The sequence below is a fragment of the Grus americana genome, chromosome 14 (assembly GCF_028858705.1).
Source record: "Grus americana isolate bGruAme1 chromosome 14, bGruAme1.mat, whole genome shotgun sequence".
Taxonomy (NCBI): Eukaryota; Metazoa; Chordata; class Aves; order Gruiformes; family Gruidae; genus Grus; species Grus americana.
The window spans coordinates 22,020,767-22,040,151 of record NC_072865.1 but is presented as its reverse complement, the minus strand read 5'-3'; the positions used below and the strand labels follow the sequence as shown (position 1 = coordinate 22,040,151).

At 48.6% G+C, this 19,385-nt stretch overlaps 1 protein-coding gene across 2 annotated transcripts in view; it reads left to right on the top strand.

Annotated features, from left to right (window-relative positions):
* Window positions 1-19,385, top strand: part of LOC129212992 (uncharacterized) — a 154,661-nt gene that overhangs the window by 94,118 nt on the left and 41,158 nt on the right. The gene's annotated exons all lie outside the window — the stretch shown is intronic.

Here is a 19,385-nt window from a genome sequence, read left to right as displayed (position 1 = left end):
CATGAAAAAGAATCATTTAGCTGCACAGAACTGCCCTCAAAATCTATGGGATATGTTGGGTTTGGTATTTGTTGGAACCCCCCCATTTTTTGCCAGTTAGGAAAAAACCATTTAAAAACAAAAGCTAAGTGATAAAATGTGAAAATGGCAAAAGGCACACTCCAAACAATGTTTGTGGCAAGAAACAAAAAGCACACACAAGCTATACAAACATGCATATGACTAGGTGTAGGCAGACCGGTATTGAACAGGGCACTATGGTCAGTTGTGCAAACCTCGAACCTACATGATCCAAAAATGATCCTACAATATCTGTGCCACACAAAGTCATTCAGGAAATAATCTAACGTATTCAATATGAAATACAATGCATCGCTAGGCACCAATGCCAATATTCACATGGGAACCGTGCAAATGATGGTGTTACTCAGTTTTTACTATGCTGAATCAAATACGCTGTATTTACAACATATACTATGTTTGACTGGAAAATATATTCAGTTAATGTTTGGAAAACTAATACATGATTTAGAATTAAGTGCAGTGTGTAGAAAAAAGTGTGAACTTGTGGTTTTACATACTGCTTTTGATGTTCCACTCACTGGCTCAGTTCGACTTCTAGAAGAAATAATAAAGGTGATCAGAACTTAAAGCACTCGTACCCAACATAAAGCAGTGAAAACAGATCATAAAACCTGAACATCAACACATTATGTTCTGAGAGTCTACTGAATGTGGAAAGTTATTCATATACATAAACTGTTCCCTCTTGGCACATTCAGTGCAAGTAAAAAAACCCCTTCAAAATCCCATGTCTACTTTGTCACCAATTACTCTAAGACTTACGGATACAGACCACAACAGTGAAAGTGGAAGCCCTCAGATATTTTGTCTCTGCTACGTATCAAAAATATGAAGTCAGTATTACAGTTTTGTGTTCTTAAATAATCAACCATCAAAATACAAAGGTAACTTTAGCCCATCTGTATTTCCCTAGTATCACAAATAGGTACCAGATAGAGTACTCTAGTTCCTAAGAAAGAACAGTGATAGGCTAGACACTTTGAAGTGCAAGTTTACTTAAGTGAAAAAAAATCAGTCATCTGACAAAGAAGTAACACCACTGTCAGCAACACAGCCTTTAGAAGAGAGTTTCTTTGTGGAAGCCCAAGCACTGTGTTCAGATGTCTACCATACTTAGCCATTAAAGTGCCAAAATGCTACATGTGTTACCTATGCGATATTGATTAAAAATAGTAGTAGAAATGTCACCTGAAAGGAGATCCTAAGATTTTCAGTGATTTATGAGCCCTGTGACCAAAAAAAAAAAAAAAAAAAAAAAAAAGTCTGAATTGCCAGAATTTGCTTTTAAGGTAATCTTGAAAATGCTACGACGTTCTAGGAAATACTGATTACATTTGAAAACTTGCTGAGATTCCACATACTCATTGATCTGTATCTGCATGCTGCTCATCATGGATCAGACATGCAACCGTTGATATCGTTACAAACAATTCATGCATCATCCAAAGTGTCCCATGAGCGGAGGCGATTCAAAGGCTGCTGTGGAACTGATCTACAATTAGAAAGGCTCATGCTTCCTGCCACTGCTAGAACACCACCGAGGCTCGCAATTACAGCCACAGACCTCCCGAAGATGAGGATGTAGAAGGAACCACTTTAGATTACCACATAATGGTTTCTTCATTCATTTACCCGAAGAACATACTACAAGGCGATTAGCACATTTTTGAAGGCCTCTCCACCATTACAGCACGCATTCATCATTCCCAAACATTAACTGCTCTACCAGTTGTTTCTGCAATTGTTCCAGCTGAAGGAACAGAGACCTAATCCGCCTGGTTAATTTTCAATGAACAACAGTGCCATTCTTTCGTTATCCTCACACACAGGTATCCATTTGATCTTTGATGCTAGCAGCATCGACCCTCTCCTTTTAGGGCAGCACTGCAATACCAGGAGAGGATGCCATCCACCAGAAATGGAGGATGCATTGGCAAGGTATGTTTAAGCATACATATTTAAATTAACCCCCAAACACGGCCATGTTTATAAGCACAGTGCTGTGGTGTCCAGAATTACTAGGGAGTGCCTGAAAGCACTTCAACAACTACTGCAGTAATATGCCCAATGTTTACACGCAGAGCCACATAAATTGAGGGGGGTTTGCTTGCAAATGCTTCATGGGTACTAGGACGCTGCTGCGCTGTTTGTCCCAGACACACTGTAACTCATCAGTCTATTTTTTGACAACCAATGTTACAAATACATGGCAAACCCACAAGCTACTAAAATCGACTAATTGTGGTGGAGAGGTGTAACTTTAAGAAGGCTGGAGAACACGACCATTCAAACAATGCTAATGTAGCTGATATAGAACTGGGCTCTAGGAATACATAAGTGGCAGTAATATTCCTGTAGTCAGGAGTGTATTTGAATAGCTGTAATTTTCATCAATACCCCTGTTTCTCTGTCCTCTGGAAATCTTGGGAATACAGAATTAAACGTGGAGCACAGATATCAGCTCAGGGTAAAAACAAACATAGAAAGTTAACTACTAACATTTGGTAACATGCTAAACTGCTTACTGAGTTTCAAGTTTGGAAAGGATTAAGTAGTATTACATGAACTATTCCTTCATCACACTCGCACAAAAAGCAATACACTTTAGGATGTTGTTCTTTTCCTCTTGCCTGAAATGGGCACGGCCTTTAGGAAACTAAAAGGAAACTTGTCCGCGTGGTTCGCCAGCTGGCCACCCTTGGTCCTTCCTGTACGGCTAGCATGCAAAACCCCCAGATTTGGGGCATAAGAACACCTGCCATATCCCTCCCCCCCAAACACAAGAAATAGTCAAACACCGAGAATCAGACTCTTCTGAGATGGGAAGAAATTATAATTTTACACTATAATGTGTATCTGTCTTTACTATAAAAGCAATGAAAGCAAACACATATAATAAGGAATCTCTCCACGTAGAGGAAACAGGATCTACACCTTGGCTCTGAACAAACCCAACAGAATCACCCTAAAGTTACCATTGTTGGAATTGGAGCCCCGTGCCCCAGAAGGCCTAAAAATCTAAGTCTACTTTGGGACAGATATATGAAAATCTACCCATGACAACAAAAATTACCAGCAGCTTGAACAAGAAAGATACAATCTGAATGGCTCTGTAAACTAGTATCCTTTAAAAAGTTAACTGGCTGAAACCCCTAACAAAGAAGCCAATGCTTTATGGATACTTACAGAACATGTCTTTTGCTGGTAGCTTTACCTCCTCCAGCAGGGATTCTTCTCACAATTACCGATGAGTTCTTAGGAATCAGGGCATTCTCATCTGTGTATTCTGAAAACAACATAAATACAGAAAAAACACAGCAGTCAGTTTGTAAGAATGCATGCTAATACCTAATTACATAGCACTTCAGAAGCCCTTTACAGATGTAAGAGCACAATTTTATATGTAACATCGCGCTTTTATCGTCTCAACACACTAGCGGTACATTTGAAGAATGTTTGATAATCAAACAGAAGCAGCAAACTCTTTTTCATTTTTTTAATACTGTTTGAATGCCAACAGCAAAATAGGCTCAAAGGGCTCTAAAGGAGAGTCTGCACGAGGTTCTCTCCTGATCTAGCTTCAGTTGCTTTTACTTCTGTTAGGCTACAAAACTAATAGATCCCTGGAGAAAAACAAACCACAGCAAGTCTCACCTGCATAAACCAGGTGACAACAAAACAGGCACCGGGCTACAGCATGAAAACTCTGCACCATTGCTTTCATAGCGGCTCACTAAAAACGAGTCACCTCTGCTGCTCGCGCTCAAGACTGACAGAACACGGAAGAGACCCTGCCATCTCTGCCGATTTCTTGGAGCTTAATCCATCAACAACCACACTTCTCAGCTGCTCAGTGCTTTACATTTAAATGGAAACAAAACTGGCAGTGCTAGAATTTGGACCACAGAAATTTTGGGGGGTTTTTTTGAGCTTGCTTTCACAAGCAGGGCAGAATTGGCTCCAACTAAAGTGGTATCTCCCCTCTTCAGCTAATCGCCTAGTTTGACTTAACCAAAGGGACGTGAATTCTTTCAATTCACTGTTTGCAGAGCAGAGAAACTCTCTGAAATGCCAGAGTTTGCTACGCCCGTGCCGAACTGAGGATTGCGGTCGTTCTGCAGAAGATTCCAAGTGCCAGCACCTCTCCTAGAAAGAGACTGTATATACGAGGACAGCGGCCAATACATTTATTCATAAATTATGCAAGCCCGCAGAGGTCAATTGGAACACGCACAAGAGGTGTATTATGCAAAAAGAAGAGTACGTGCCCTTTTAGTATTTTGTGACAATTCGTTGACCATTAGAAGAGAAGCATTGACATCTGCCGCCTTATAGGCTATTCTTGCATGTTTATATAGCGAGATAGATATAGGCTCCAAAAGAGCACCTACATTGCTTTGAAAGGAGGAGTCAATAAAAATCTAACATACTTCCAGTCATTAATCTGATTATAAAAACTGCCTGATGCCTTCATGTCTTATGTGGTGTAACCAAAGTAATCCCCCATGCTAGCACTGCCAACACAAAATGGCACAGCGAAGGGCAAGGTTTAAAAGTTGCTTAAGCGCCGTCTCTAAAATGCGAAGTTTGCACAGTGTTGGAGACATTCCAGTAGACAGACAGACAGACATCAGCTCTGAGGCCAAATTAATTCATTCAGAGTTAGCGTGGCTTTCTTTCAAAGACATCACATCGTGGCATTACTAAAACTGTCAAGTGCAACACTAAACTCAGGCAAGTCCCGAGTTCAAGAGACAGTTTTCTAAGAGCACTATTCTTCCTTAACACTATTCATCTAAGGCCAGTTCAGTGTCTCATTTTTGGGTTTATAGTTTTTATATTTTGTCTGACAAGCAGAATAGCACATTCTCCAAGTGGTTTGAGTCAGAATGCGACAGGACAGGAGAGAGTACTCAAGAAACCCGAGTACAGCAGTTTGCGGTTCTTCCACAATATTGTGAGAACATATGAATTATATGACCATTAAATTATATTATAATTATAAAAGACAAGTCAAGAAATTCAGATCAAATTAAAAGGAGGCAAGTTTAAATGCACCATTCCTGAGTACAGGCTTTTTGAAGGGAATTCTGCCTTTATAGAACATGCCTCCAGAGTAAGCATGGAAAAGGATACCCTCCCCTCCTTTTTTTAAATAGGTTCCAACCATCCATTTTGCCTTCCCAGCATCTTAAAGTAAGTCATCGCATCATTTTTTCCACTGATATTTAAAATCCTGCCTACCTTTTGCTTATACTGGCACTGCTTCTATGACGAGATTTCCATTATGAAAAGTAAGTTACCGAGCAGTAAAAGGTTAGAGACTTGGAGAAATCTGAACAAGCAGGCCATCTTCACTCAAGATTCGCTTTGTTCTTTCCCAGATCATTTCAACATTTAGTCAGGACTTCTGCACAGACAAAGGTATAAAAAACCAATACTTTATGTCCACATGTAAGAATTCCAAATATCCTACTTAGGCAGAATATCCTGGTCTAGTTTTTTCCTTTATCTTCTGAAGGTGAGTTTAAGCACCTATAGCTGATTAATAAAAACTGAAATTCACGGTTATGCATATAAACCAAAAATCTGACATACATATATATTACACTGAAATGTATTCTCTAGCTTTGCTCTGAAAACCACTGGGGCATTTTTGTGTGTTCACATGGAAAACACCCTCACGAAAGCTTCCATAAACATTCCAGCCTGGTGTAGTGGAGGAGGGTGTCCCTGCCCGTGGCAGGGAGGTTGGAACTAGATGATCTTTAAGATCCCTTCCAACCCAAACCATTTGATGATTCTATGATTCTACGAGCTGTGTCACTAACATACCAAGCTTAAAATTTTATCCTCATTTTACAAAGATCAAAGTGCCTACAAGTCAAAGCACCAAAGGCCGCCTTTCCTGCACACAGCACGTCAGGAATGTGCTGAGCCTTCCAGGGGAAGGCACCCAAGGTCCCTGGGAAGGACAGAGCCTGAGTCCAGGTCAGCTTTCTCTACCGCACCACAGCGACTGCCTCCAGGGGCACAGGACAGCCCCGCAGAGCCTCTCCTCGGGAGCCAGAGGAGATGGCAGCATGCTCCAGCTCGAGCTGCACTCATCCAGACAACCAACAGCTGCAGCTGGAGCAGCGCAGCTACGTGCCGCCACCCGGGTTCTTGGCAAAGACCAGCGACAGCTCAGTGCTTCCTTTGCCCCGCTCAGGACGGAGGCTGGGGAGATGGAGGCTGAGACATGCAAGCATCTGGGAAGCCGTTCCACTTACTGCCGGGACGTCTGCTCGACCAGGCATCGTTCTTCATCCGCGGGCCTGACGGTATCCAAAACATGTCTCCTCACGCTCTCCTCCATGCTCCCTGGCCCACTCACCTCTCAGAGAAGGGAAACAGGGATGGCTCCTGCACATCCCTCTGCCCACTGTAAGCTCCTGGAACACTGAGAGTGAGAGCAGAGTGCACACACCGGGGAGAAGGCAGCGGTACTTCTGCACGCAGGTCTGCTTTGGTCTTCTCAGCTGCCACCTCTGATTTTTGGTACGCATTTTCGGTGACGTCCTGTGGCTCTTGCACCAGCCCTGCTGGGTCCATCAAGCTCATTGGAACCGTGCCAAATGCCTCGAGATAATACTAGAATGAAAACAGACGGCTCAAAGGCAAGAAGCTCTTGCCATGACTGCAGCTCCCAGGAGGTCAGCTCTAAACTAAGTCACCCTGAAATGGATCCAAAACACCACCAAACACCGCGCGAACTCAGTACATCAGTGCTGAAGCTAAGGCGGGACATGAGAAACACGCAGCCTCCCACCCAGTGCAACCAGGAGTTTACGGCATGCTTCCGAGTGGCTCAGTTCACTTCCAGGAAAGACCTTTTTCCTATGTGAAAAAGAAACGACCTTGATCCTCGCCTGTTTCCAGGCCTCCTCCTGCCCGTAACTTCTGGACGCTTTTGGTTACCAGGCCTGGTTCTGTGCCTTCCCAACCGCTACCAACATGCACTTCTAGACCGGTATTTCCTGCAGTGGAAACCAAAATTTGACAGTTTTCCTGTGGCTGAAATGTTGTGCGAGGTCAGCGCATCCACGGCTGGAAACTAATTAGCGTAGAACAATTTTAAAACAGAATATATAACTTGGCAACACTTGAGTCAGGCCCCACAAACTCAGGCTTCGCCTGTCTCATGCTCCAGTACGAAAAAAAACAATTGCTAAAATAGTTGGAATGTAGAAACAGGATAAGAGAAGCCGTAAAGTAGGGAACAGCCCTTGGGTATGAACTGGAAAAAAGACACAAAGTTTGAGGCATCCTGATAAAGGGGGCCCAATATGCCAAGAAGCCTGGGACCATCTGGGCAGGACGGATAATGAGGTTGCTGAGCTTGCAAAATGGAGATAATGAAGAAGAGGTCGCCCAACTGTGTACACTGAAGAAGAGGAGAAAGAGGAAGATTTGAGGAGGACGACCCTTGACGACCACCCGAGAAAGAAACTGCGCAGGCGTATCAGGACATTAGCATATATTCATGAGTCCCCTGAATAATAATGAATATGTATTAGATTTATTGGAAACCTAATGAACATGTAACTCTTTTGTAATATAAATCACGTACAATTTGTTTCTCGTCGAGACGCACGTTCGTGGAAATATCCCGGTGGGACTCCCAGCGCTGCAATAAAGGATACCTGCTTCATAGTCACATTGGCTATCGAGTGAATTTTTTTGATTCACTACCCTATTTGCACAACTACCAGGGCAATATTGGAGAGGTGAAGAAAGGACATTCAAGGATTGACCCTCAGCCTCAGCTGAAAAGTGTATTCTAAATGCATTCATCCATGCACACAGGTTACAGCCAGTACCTCTTCTGCCTCTGTAGCTCCCAGCTACTGATATCTATGGGAAAAAGTGTTACAGTCCTCTGACAGACTGTGGCACCGAGTTCCACCTGTCTGTAACAGCCTTTATCCTGCGGTTAGGGGTTGCAAAACTAGAAAGAGATATTTCAAATGTCTCAAGAGAATTAGAAAAATCCATTAATGAAAGCACAGATAGTATGACAGCTCTACAGGAAGAAATCAAATGATTATAAGAAACGGTAATATAGAATCGATTAGCCCTAGACGACCTTGTAGAAGTACAGGACAGAATAGGTGCATTCTTGAATAACAGCTGCTGGGGTTTTTATGTCAATCAAGACCAGAAAAACGAAACCGAAAGACACAAGATAAAGACTCATTTCCAAATATTACATGAAGAAAGGCAGGGGTCTCCCATAAATCTATTTGGAAGGCTAACCTTTTGGCTCACAGACTTACGTAGAGGACTGTGAACTAAAAGGATTTGGGTTATTGTATTCACGCTCTTGTTTTCCTTTGTAAATATATGTCCGTGTTTACATTGTGTATTACCTTATGCACTCGACATAAGACTAAAAGAAGAGTAGCATAGTGTGCCCTCGACACTTAAAAGAAAAGGAGGCACTGGTAGGAAAAACGCATTCCCTAACTCTTGTACCAATGCGTCTTTATAGTGTAAAACTGAATGAACTTTTGTAAGATCTATCTAGTTGACAATGCAGACTGCACAGACATGGTTCAGTCAGCATGAATGAAGGGCCCCAGGTCCTTGCAAGGAGAAGGACAGCCCCCCACCCTGAAGAAGAAAGGATACCCCAGGACTACCAGATCACGCCAGCATCCCAGCCCCTTTGACACCTTGGTGAAACCTCCCCTTCTCTGGCATCAGGGATAGGGAACTGCAGCAAGACTGACTCCAGGGACGTCTGCATCAAGAAAGAAGCGGGTGGATGTCGACACCACAGAATTAGAGTTGCTTTGCAAAACAGCAGCCTCTGTCTCTGTGTGTGTGTGTCTCTGTCTGTGTGTGTCTGCGCATGTGCGTGTTAAGCAGCGATTGGTCAAGTCGCGTTGGGCCTCAATGCCTGAAAGGTGTAAGAACCATGTCTGAAACCGCATTTGGGATGCCCCAGTTTGAACGGGACACCTCATGCGCACAAACGCAAGAATTCCTCTTGTAATGCTATACTTTGCATTCCAGCTTCTCTCCTCGGTTGGCACGGGCCAGTTGCCAACTGTTGGTGATGGCTCCCCATCATGGCCGCACGGTACCGCTACCGGCACCGCTTCCACCACCGTTGGAAGCAGCATTTGCACTCTGACAGGGCAGAGAGGGGGAGGACAAAAACAACCCCAAAGTGCCCCAACCCCCGCCATCCCCACCTCCGGGGTGGGATGGGACAGCACACACGCATTCAGCATCAACGGGCCAATGGTGCCAGCACCATCCCTTCCCCTTGGACAGGAAGTTCACCTCCCCCCACCAAAAACTGTGCTTGGGATGGGAAATCCTGGGGGTGGGAGACCGTTCACATAGGAAACCATCACGGGGCTGAGAAATCATCGTGGCGATGGGAAACCATCATTCAGGACAGGAAATCATCAGCAGCATGGGAAATCATTCAGATGGGAAGTTGTTGTGGTATGAAAAATCAAACCATGGCAAGGCTGGCTGAAGCAGGTGCTGGCGGAATGATCGCCGTGGGGACGGAGCCCCTAGAACACCGTTTGCCCCAAACAAACCCCACACCGGCCAACTGCCATGGCAGGTACAGCAGCAGGCTCCCGCTCCTCCTGGTGCTCCTGCCCCACTCCAGGTAACCCCCCAACCACCTCTGCCCCGGCTCTCACCCCATCACCCCTCTTCTCTTCCCCCAACAGAGAGGTTCCCTCTCCGGCTGCCCATGGCATTGGAGGTGCCCAGTGTGACTTTCGCCGCCCCGGCCATGCCGCCACCGGTCACTGCCGGTGTGCTGCCCTCTGTCCCGGGGCTGCCGGTGTCCTGCCAGCCTGCCCAGCTCCACCCTGACACCCACCAGCTGGCACAGGCCACTGTCTGGCAGGGGGTGCCAGGGCCCCTGGGGGCACCAGGGCAGCTGGTGCAGCTCCCCCCCGGGGCGCGGCTCCCTTCTGGGGTGCAGCTCCCCCACAGGGTGCAGCTCCCTTCTGGGGTGCAGCTCCCCCCTGGGGTGCAGCTCCCCCCTGGGGTGCAGCTCTTCCACAGGGTGCAGCTCCCCTCCAGGGTGCAGCTCCCCTGTCAGGTGCAGCTCCTCCCCGGGGCTGCTCCCTGTCCCCCTGCCTATGGCTGGGGACAGCAGCTGGTGACGGGGATGCTGCTGCCCCACCAGCCGATGGGGCTGGGGCCGTGGGCCCTGCTCCAGGGGCAGCCCCTCTATTCCACGGGCTCCTGCGTGCTCCACATCCCTGCCCGCCCCGGACCCCTGCCACCCTGCCGCCCCGCGGCTCAGCATTGGGTGCAGGGCCCCCCTGTGCTCCACACCCTGCCTGGCAGAACCCAGAAGCCGTCGGAGGCCTCCAACAACGATGGGGTAACCATCAAGACCAGCGACCCCGCTGCCAGCCCCCACCAGCCCGCCCCGGCTCCGTCGACCAGCAGCACCACCATGAAGCCCAAAGGTGAGTTTTCGGGGGGGTGGCAGAGGCCGAGGTAGGCGGCCAAGCCGAGGAAAGCTTGCATCGCCCCAAGGTTTGGTTGAGTTTGTTTGCTTTTCCAGCAGCAGTGACTACCCCAGCAGCCACAGGGAAGCCCACCGATCTGCCCGAGCAGGGGCCAGCTGCCTTTGCCAAGGCCTTTCCTGAGCAGGCACAGGACACCACCGTCAAACAGATGCTCGCCTGGCTCAACACTGCAGATAGCGAGGACACCGTCCTCGATGTCCCCAACAGCTCCAGCTTGACCGCCTTCCTCCACGAGCTCCCAGACCTCCCCCTGTACGTGGCGGAGGGCGGCTGCCCCAAGGAGCGAGCGGCGGTGGTGGGGCTGGGGGACAGTGAGGACGCCAGCCCCGATTTCCATGACTTGGCTGCCTTCCTCAAGGAGCTCCCCGACCTCTCCGAGTACGTGGCGGAGGGGGGCTGCCCCAAGGAGCGAGCGGTGCCAGCGGGGCTGGGGGACAGTGAGGACACTGTCCCTGATGGCCTTGCTCTCCCCTACAGCCTTGCCAGCACCGCTTTCCTCAATGAGCTCCACAACTCCTCGGGGGATGTGGCGCACGGCGAGTGTCCCCACGATCCACCAGCGGTGGCGCAAGTAGGGGAAAACGAGGGCACCATCTTGACCGCCAGTGTCCCCAAGTTGACCACCGAGGTCCTCGATGAGCTCCCCGACCTCTCCGAGTACGTGGCAGAGGGCGGCTGCCCCAACGAGCGAGCGATGGTGGCGGGGCTGGGGGATGGCGAGAACACCTTCCCCTATGGCCCCGATGTCCCCAACTTGACCACATCCCTCAACAAGCTCCCCCACCTCTTGGACTATAGGGCGGAGGGCGGCTGCAACAAGGAGCAAGTGGTGGCGGTGATGCTGGTGGACGGCGAAAACATCCTCCTCGACGGCCCCGACAGCCTTGCCAGCGCTGCCTCCTTCAACGATGTCCCCGACTTCCTGGAGGACCGGGAGGACAGCGACTGCCCCGAGGACCATCTGGCAGTGCCGATGCTGGGGGACGCCGACCCCTTCTGGGGGGTGGCGGCCTCTCCCTTGCAGGACCCCAAGGGGAAGGAGAGCGGGCTGACGGCAGACCTCCCCACCTGGCTGCCGCTGAGTCCCTTGGAGACTTCTGAGGAGGGCTCTCCGGAGAGTTCAGAGGAGACATCAGAGGACAGCCCTCTGCAGAGTCCCCGCAAGGATTCCCTCAAGGATCCCCAGGAGAGTCCCCCACTGAGCCCCCTGCGCATTGCGCTCCTGAGTCCCCTGCCCAGCCCCCCGGCTCCCCCCCAGCGTCATCCACCCCGCATGGCCCAAGCGGTGGAGGAGGCTCTGCGGAGGCAGCCCTGGGTCCGTTTGACCCGCTTGCCGCTGCCGCCAGGCGTCGTCTCGGGCCGTGTGGTGCCCAGATCGGGAGAGGCAGGTGGCAAGAAGGCCAAGCGCCCCGCACCAGCCGGCACCCCCACGACGCAGGAGACCTCCCCGCAGGACAACACGCCACCCAGGAAGAGCAAGAAGATGGTGGCGCACCGGGTGGCCAAACATCCGTAAACCCTGCACGAGGGGAAGCTGGACGGGGACGGGCGGAAGCGGGCAGCACGCAGGAAGCAGCAAGCCGAGAGCATCCAACAGCAGCAATGGGCCTGCCGAGCACCTAGAACCCAGGGGGACGCCAGCGGGCAAGGGTCCTTCGCACAGCTGGAGGGAACAGGTTTCACGCGGCCGCTCAACCCAAACCCCGCAGAACGCAGGCCTGCAACCGCTGGCCCGGCGGTTAAACTCCCCGGCCTAGGACCCTCACCCACTCCGCCCACCCGGCCCCCCACGCTTCAAGCTACGGCTCCCCGCTGCCCGGGGGCTGCGATACGGTCAACGGAACGGGCGACACAGCGCTGCCAGCCGACGACGACACCGCTGCCAGGGCCCGGCCTGGCCCCACGGCTCCCGGCACCACCGGGCCACGTGCCACTGCAAGCGCCCGCCAGGCCCCGGCTCTGGGACGAAGCTGCACAGCAGTGGGCACAGGGGCGAGGCGGGGCAGACGCACTCACCGCTCCGCTACGAGGGAGCCCTCTCTGCCCTCCATCACGTTGAGGGTTTCTACTGTTATTTTTTCCCCCTTTCAGAGAAAGGTGAACTTGCACATCTCGCCCTCCAGGAGCAACGATGCCGTGTCCAGGTTCAAGCCAATGCTCTCCTCACAGCTTGCGTCCTAGAGTTGAGCATGGAGGGGCGTCACCCTGCGAAGGTTTGGTGTGTTGTAGCAGTGGGTGCTGTGAGGTCTGGAAGGCGACCAGCGCTGTGAGGGCTGGTGGGTGGCGGTGGGGTGGAAGCGGCTGTTGGGGGGGTTTGTCATTTGCATAGCCCAGCCCGCCCCCACCCCCCACATGCTTCAGAATGTCTGGGTCCCTGCAGCAGTTTTTGAACGGTTCCTCCCAGTCGGGTCAACAGACCCAGTGCAGCCGGTAGATGCCATTGGAGCTCCTGCCTGGCATCAATCCCTCGGTATTTGGAGTCAGAAGAGGTGAAATTTGAACCTACAGGTCTTCTTCGGTGACCTTCAGGAGCTCTGGGCTGCGGGTGGCGACTGGCTCTCTTGTTCTGACCCAGTGACTGGTCCCATTGCTCACAGGAAGTGGAACAGCTTGAACAGGTGAATCTGCCATTTCCCTTCTTCTGGGGGTTACGGGAGCTGTTTCGGAGGTGAGGGAGACACAAAGTCATGGTCTGGAGTCAAATTGGATAGAGCAGAGATGGACAGTAATTCATCTGACCTCAGTTGTGTGTCTGTAATGTGGTTGTAATCGTCTGCGCCTGCCCAAGTGGACTAAGGTCCTGTTTTGTTTTAAAGGAGATATAATGAAGAAAATCAGGGAATCTAGTGCGCGGTCTTTCTGACCAACTATATAAGCATTTACTGTAGGATGAGATGAACAGGACCTTGAACTCACTGGTTACACTGACTAACTCTCCATTGCCTACAGATGGGACCAAGGTTGGCTCAGACAAGGGTGTCTGCATTAGAGACATCCATGTTTAGTCAGACGAATCGCACTCCAGTCTCTTGTGTTCCTCATCAGGTCTCTGAACAACTCTGCTGTTAGCCCTTCTTGAGGCCAAGCGCAGTCTCCATCTCCTGTATTTATCTCTCATTTTGGTTTTTTTGTTTGGTTTAGTTCTGTTTAACAGAAAGAAAAGTCAGTCTTAGACATTCAGTTGCGGAAGAAAGTTTGTATTTGAAGATCACACTTGGATCCTCAGGTGGGTCTAATTAGATGCCTTTTCCTCTTCTGCTCACCCCTGATAAGCTTAGGCACTCTCCGTTTGTCCTGTTTCGGAGGACCGCTGCCCAAGGCACCTAGCATTGCAGAGGGAGATTCTGTATCTCATTTTGCACCATGAATTTTGTGAGTCAGGAGAGCGAAGTATTATTAGGACATAAGCTGATTAAATTGCACTGAAGTGAAAAAGGTGCTCTATAACTTTTGAGAGACAACATTGGGTATGATCAGGATTTAGGTATTTTGAGCAAAAGATGCTTAAAAAGTTAGGGAAAAGTGATTAGCATAGCGCTGGGGTTTTTTTAGTTTGGATTTTTGTATGTTTTACATTTAAAGTTTTAATTTAAACAAATTTAGTGGAATTGATGTGGGAAACATGTTCAAATAGCCAAGTATTTCTTTCAAAGGAGAATAAGCAAAGTAGCAGCTACAAAGAGTGTTTCGGCTTTCAAGTGTTTTGTATTTTTGAACCCAAATCTATAAGCTCCTGTTAAATGAAAGTGGCCTACAAAAACAATCTTTTCATTCTGTGTCACAAATTTTATGATCCACCCCCATCTAAAAAATGATTGTTGGTATTGCTTAGTAGAGATGTAGGCAAGTAGTGGCTGGCCTCTCAGGAGATGTATCTCCTTTTGTTCAGAAGACTCTCGGGCTGCAGCAAGCGGCCAGGCGTCACAGCGCAAACGGAGGATCCCAAAAAGAAGTTAGCAAGTTACAAAGGAAGAATGGGCAAGTAAAAGGCGAAAGCCTGAATCCCATCTGTCCTAAATAATGACCTGCTCAGCTCTGGGCTGGTGGCACAGCCCACCTGCAGTGCAGGGTCTCGGGCACAAGTCTTCTGCAGTTCGGTAGTTCTCTCCTTCCTCACAAAGGAAAAAAAAAAAAAAAAAAGAAAAAGAAATAACAGGCGATACACGTTACTTAGTTCAGTAAATGGAAAAGAAACTTAGATTTAGATCTGTTTGCCTCTTCTGGAGGATGGCCTTGAGCACAAAGGAGAAGAGTGCCCTAATAGCAGGCTGCTGGGCAGGTAGAGGGGAGGCAGGGAGTCTGCTCCCAGGGAAGCTGTTCCGCTTGGTCTAATTCAGGAACTGGTTTATTGGGGGTTTGAAGGCGAGTTCCCAGCACACACACCATAACTGCTTTCTCCCTCTCTCTCTGGCCTGTTCATTGTCCTGATACTGCTCCAGGCTTACAGAAAATGGGGAGCCCACCGTTAAAGGGAGATTCTCACCTTGGGATGCCTGCAGCCTTGAGCTTAGCCTTGCACTTGGTCCATGAGAGCGCCACGGCTCTAACTGCAAATCTGAGTGAGCGAGGGATGCGGAGATGGCACTTTTGCAGGGAGCGCCTGGGCTGCTGGACAGGGTGAGACCCATGCCAGCCAAGTCACCTTTTAGCTCCAAGTGATTTGTCATGAAATAACATGCATGGCAGCCAGAATCCTGTGGTGTTACTGCTATGAGGTTTTCTTTACAGGTTTCCAGCTGTGTTCCTCCTCCCCGGGAGAAACAGCGTTGCCAGTACTTCTTTCTATCGTAGAATACACAAAATGCGTTCCTTTCATAAACAGTGCCCTGTAATCCTGTTGTTATCATTATTGTTGACTTTTTTTGGAATTCCTCCAGGTTATGAATGCCTTTCTGATGAGAATCCTGGGATTTGAAGGGGTTTCTGAGCAACGTTTCCTCAAGAATCAACAGATTGTTTCCTTTTCTGTTTTCCTTTACATCCCCTGTTTCCTCATCTCTGACATCTTATGATGTTCAAAGTGGAGCTATGCAAATAACTGATTTGAGGGTTTGCTGCAGAGGGGTCCGAGGCGAGAGTCTCATGTATAGTAGTAGTAAATCAAGTGAGTAGTAAGCCAAAGGCCAGGGGCTGGAACCAAACCCACAGTCAGCTATGGGCTCGACACTGTGAATTGAGTACGTTTCCCCCTGGGAGACTTTGCCCTTGACAGGGGTCGTTTCTAAGGGCGTTATCTGAAGAAAAGCCCGAAATGCTAAAGCAGACTTCAACGTTTCTTTGCCGCTTCTTTTTCTTATGTTTGTCAGTGCACATGAGCAGCGTGGGTTTTTTCCTTGTTTGCTTGTGGTGTACAAAAACAATCTTGCTAGAAGAAGCCCATGTTAAAAGGAAAAGAAGCAGCATTAGTGTTTCTGGGAAATGCTGTTAAGGATTGCAACTGGAGATGTAGCTGTGAGTTAAAGGTTTTAAGAGAAATGAAGCCAAATCCGAACGCGTCTAATCCTAAGACGGGTTGCTAAGAGTTGCCGAATGGTAAGGATGGTTGCTGGAAGTCTCATCCTCTTTAAGGCTGTGAAGACGTGCTCCGACGAGGCCTTTTCCCAGCCCAGGGTGCTCAGGGGTGCAAGACATGCACGTCGCCATCAGCTCTGCGAAGTTTAAGAGAGGTTGTGCACCTGATGGTTCCTCTGCCCCGGTGGGGATGATGGTAGCTGCAGCTGCATCCCCCCCTCGCGGAAAAGACAGCAAAAATGGGGTTCGTGGTAAGTCTGCAGCCGCCGACGGGGGTGTCTGTGCCTGGGACGGTGCCCGGAAATTCTCAGGTGAGAGATGCTCCCCCCTGACCAGCTGTGTAAAGGGTGTTGGAAAGTTATTTCCATCCCCTCGGATAAAGTCATCGTACGCTATTGTGGCTCTGCAGTGTGAGACCTGGCTCTGGCTTGGGGCATTTGCCATTTGAGTGACAGACTGGGAAAAAACCCACCCTAAAGTTAGGATGCTTTCCAGATGATGAGACTTTCTTGGTACATCTACCTACTACTGGCCTTAGCAAAATGAGAGCAGTTGTCCTTATATGTGCCAGAGCTTGGGAAATAAAGCTGTGATCCGTAGAAAGTCAGTACTCCGATAGATGGCTTAACAGCCGAGAAGCACTTGAGCACCATGCGGGATTATTGGATTATTTTAAGCCCATTGTAACTGCCTTGCTATGCTTCTGTGTCCCATGACAACCTGCCTCTGTCTGTACATATACACATGTACATAGACCCTGTTAGCCTATACACATTTGTAGGTATAGTCACATAAGTGTAGATCATCTCAGAAACCTAAAGAGAAGCAGCTTTCCTCCCAGCGCGTCATGTTTTCATATGGTTTAAAGCAAGAGGAATCTACAGTTACAGCTGTGTGCTCCTAATCACTGTGCTCCTGAAGGAGCCACGTGAGCAGCCTCCTTCACGTATTGATGGCTGTGAGAAAGCAAACAGGTTGTCACAACAAACATTCCCAACCACGTCCTAAAACGGCTTCTGTAGCATGAGGGTTTTTTGTTCCAGTGTTCTTCTGCTCTTGTTGAAGTGCCAGTTCTGAAGAACTGTTGAAAATCTGGAACAAACCCACCACTTGTCCTCAGGGATGTTTGAAAATTCACGGAACGCCCAAAATTCAGACAGGACAGACAAAGGAAGGATGCTTGTGATTCATTGTTATTTTGAAAACTGTTATTTTGAGTTATAATTTCCATCGTGTTTTTACTCTCCCCTTTTCCTTTCCAGGGAGCAAAGCTGATTTTAGCTCTTCCAGCAGCATGGCCACTATTTCAGCACCTGAAGTCCATATGTCTGCTGCTGGGAGCAAAAGATCCCTTTTTTCTCGCAAGTAAGCAAAGCAATGTTTCCTGAATGGTGCAAGCCTTGCTAGTGCAGACACACCACTCCGTAAGGCCTTGCAGCTAAGACATACAATATCAGTATTGTGAGTTTTCAAACAATTTGGGTAACACTGTGCTCTCAGGCAGCACTTTTACACTGACGAGAACTGTAATGCAAGATAGGGGAAAAAAAAGCACCTTGTGCTCTGCCCACGCAATCCCCACTGGTTAAAGTTTTTGGAGTAGGTGGAAAGAGTTCCCGTTGGCAGGACTGGTTTCCTGTCCTTTGTGGAAGAGCTGGCAGGCAGACTGGGACCAGCAGTGGGACACCTGTATGCTTAAGTCACACAGACACCTCTGAGGTCACAGTGTGCCCCAGTGTAGAGAGATCTGCAGAACGATGCTTAATGAGCAGCTTCCTATCTGTGTGGGGAGACTGTTAGAAAAGTAAACATTTCTTAAGTGCTCTCTAGGTTAAGTCTAACAAGTGAAGGTACTGCCTGGGGGAAAAAAACAATACTAAGTATTATATGAAGCCCTAAAATCACCTGACTTGCAGTAAGGTTATATCTATCGATTCGTATATTATTGTGCATTTAAATCTAACTTTATATTGGAGCATACGGAGCGAGGTAATTGGACAGAAGTCCTCTGTAATAATGCTCCTTCAAATGCATTGTTGTGTTACGGACAGTCTGTGCAAATTCTGCCTCACACAAGAGTTGATGCTGCACTGCACCAACTGGAACGAGATGTCTCCTTTGCAATATGTTCTCTTTTCACTCTTTGACTTAACTCGCTATGAAACATTGCCATGTTGTCACAAACCACAGTCCTGCACTTCATTGTAAAATAGTTGTAAAATCATCCAAACCGCAGCGGTGTGGTGAAGGTTTGCAGCAGCCACCCAACCATCTCTTCCTCATGAACTGTTCCATTTTCAGAGATGGGAGGAAAGCAAGTCAGACAAATTTCGAGAAGAGATTTTGCTTCATAATTCTGCGGTATTTAAATTTTTATGTTCAAGGCTTCTCTTTTGCTGGCTGGATTTGACTTTTTCTGTATTTTTTTTGAACCCAGCCCTTTCATTCCAGTTTAGAAGAACAACTTCCATGAGAGGATGAAGGTAGCAGCGCAGTAGTGCAGGAAGGCAAACCAAGTGAGCGAGCAAGGAACGCGCCTCGAGAAGCTGTCCTCAGAGCGCCCCAGCCCTTTGGCAGCTGCCGGGCAGCGCAGATGCCAATTGCTTTCAAGCACACAGGTGACAGATCATTTAATAAAGAGTGGGAAAGGAAAGGTAGACAGGTATGAGGGAAACTGGAAGGAAGAAAGATGAGGTTGTGCTTTTGTCTATTTTAATACCATTCCTGCCTGTTCGCAGCGGGGTTCCAGCTGTATCTAAGCAAATGAATAGCTGACAACGGCAGCTGAAGCGCCCAGTATGCCAAAGGCAGAAGAAAACAGTGGCTCAAAGAAAACCTATGTTCACTGCACGCTGTGATCCCTCAGGCTGCTTGCTGAGGAGAACAAAGGCAGTCTTACAGCAAACCTCCACGCATGGGCATCTTTCTTAATAAAGAGTGGGAAAGGAAAAAAAATACGCTTTTAGCTGGTTTGGTTCCCCTCCAGCCATGGCCCTTATGGTGGCAATAATGGATCCTTATCTGACAGGTCCAGAGCCAGCCCACCTGCTTCCTGCGAAAAGGACCCTTTGTCACCACTGTGCAAAAAACAGCTGCGTCCTGCTGCCACCCGTCAGAATTACGGGGCTGCTTCAGCCAGCAGCAGCAGCAACTCGGGCTCATGCAAAGGAAGCAACAGCAGCCCGGTGATGAGGCGAGTCTTTACTCCAGCATCCCGGTGTTCAGCGCACT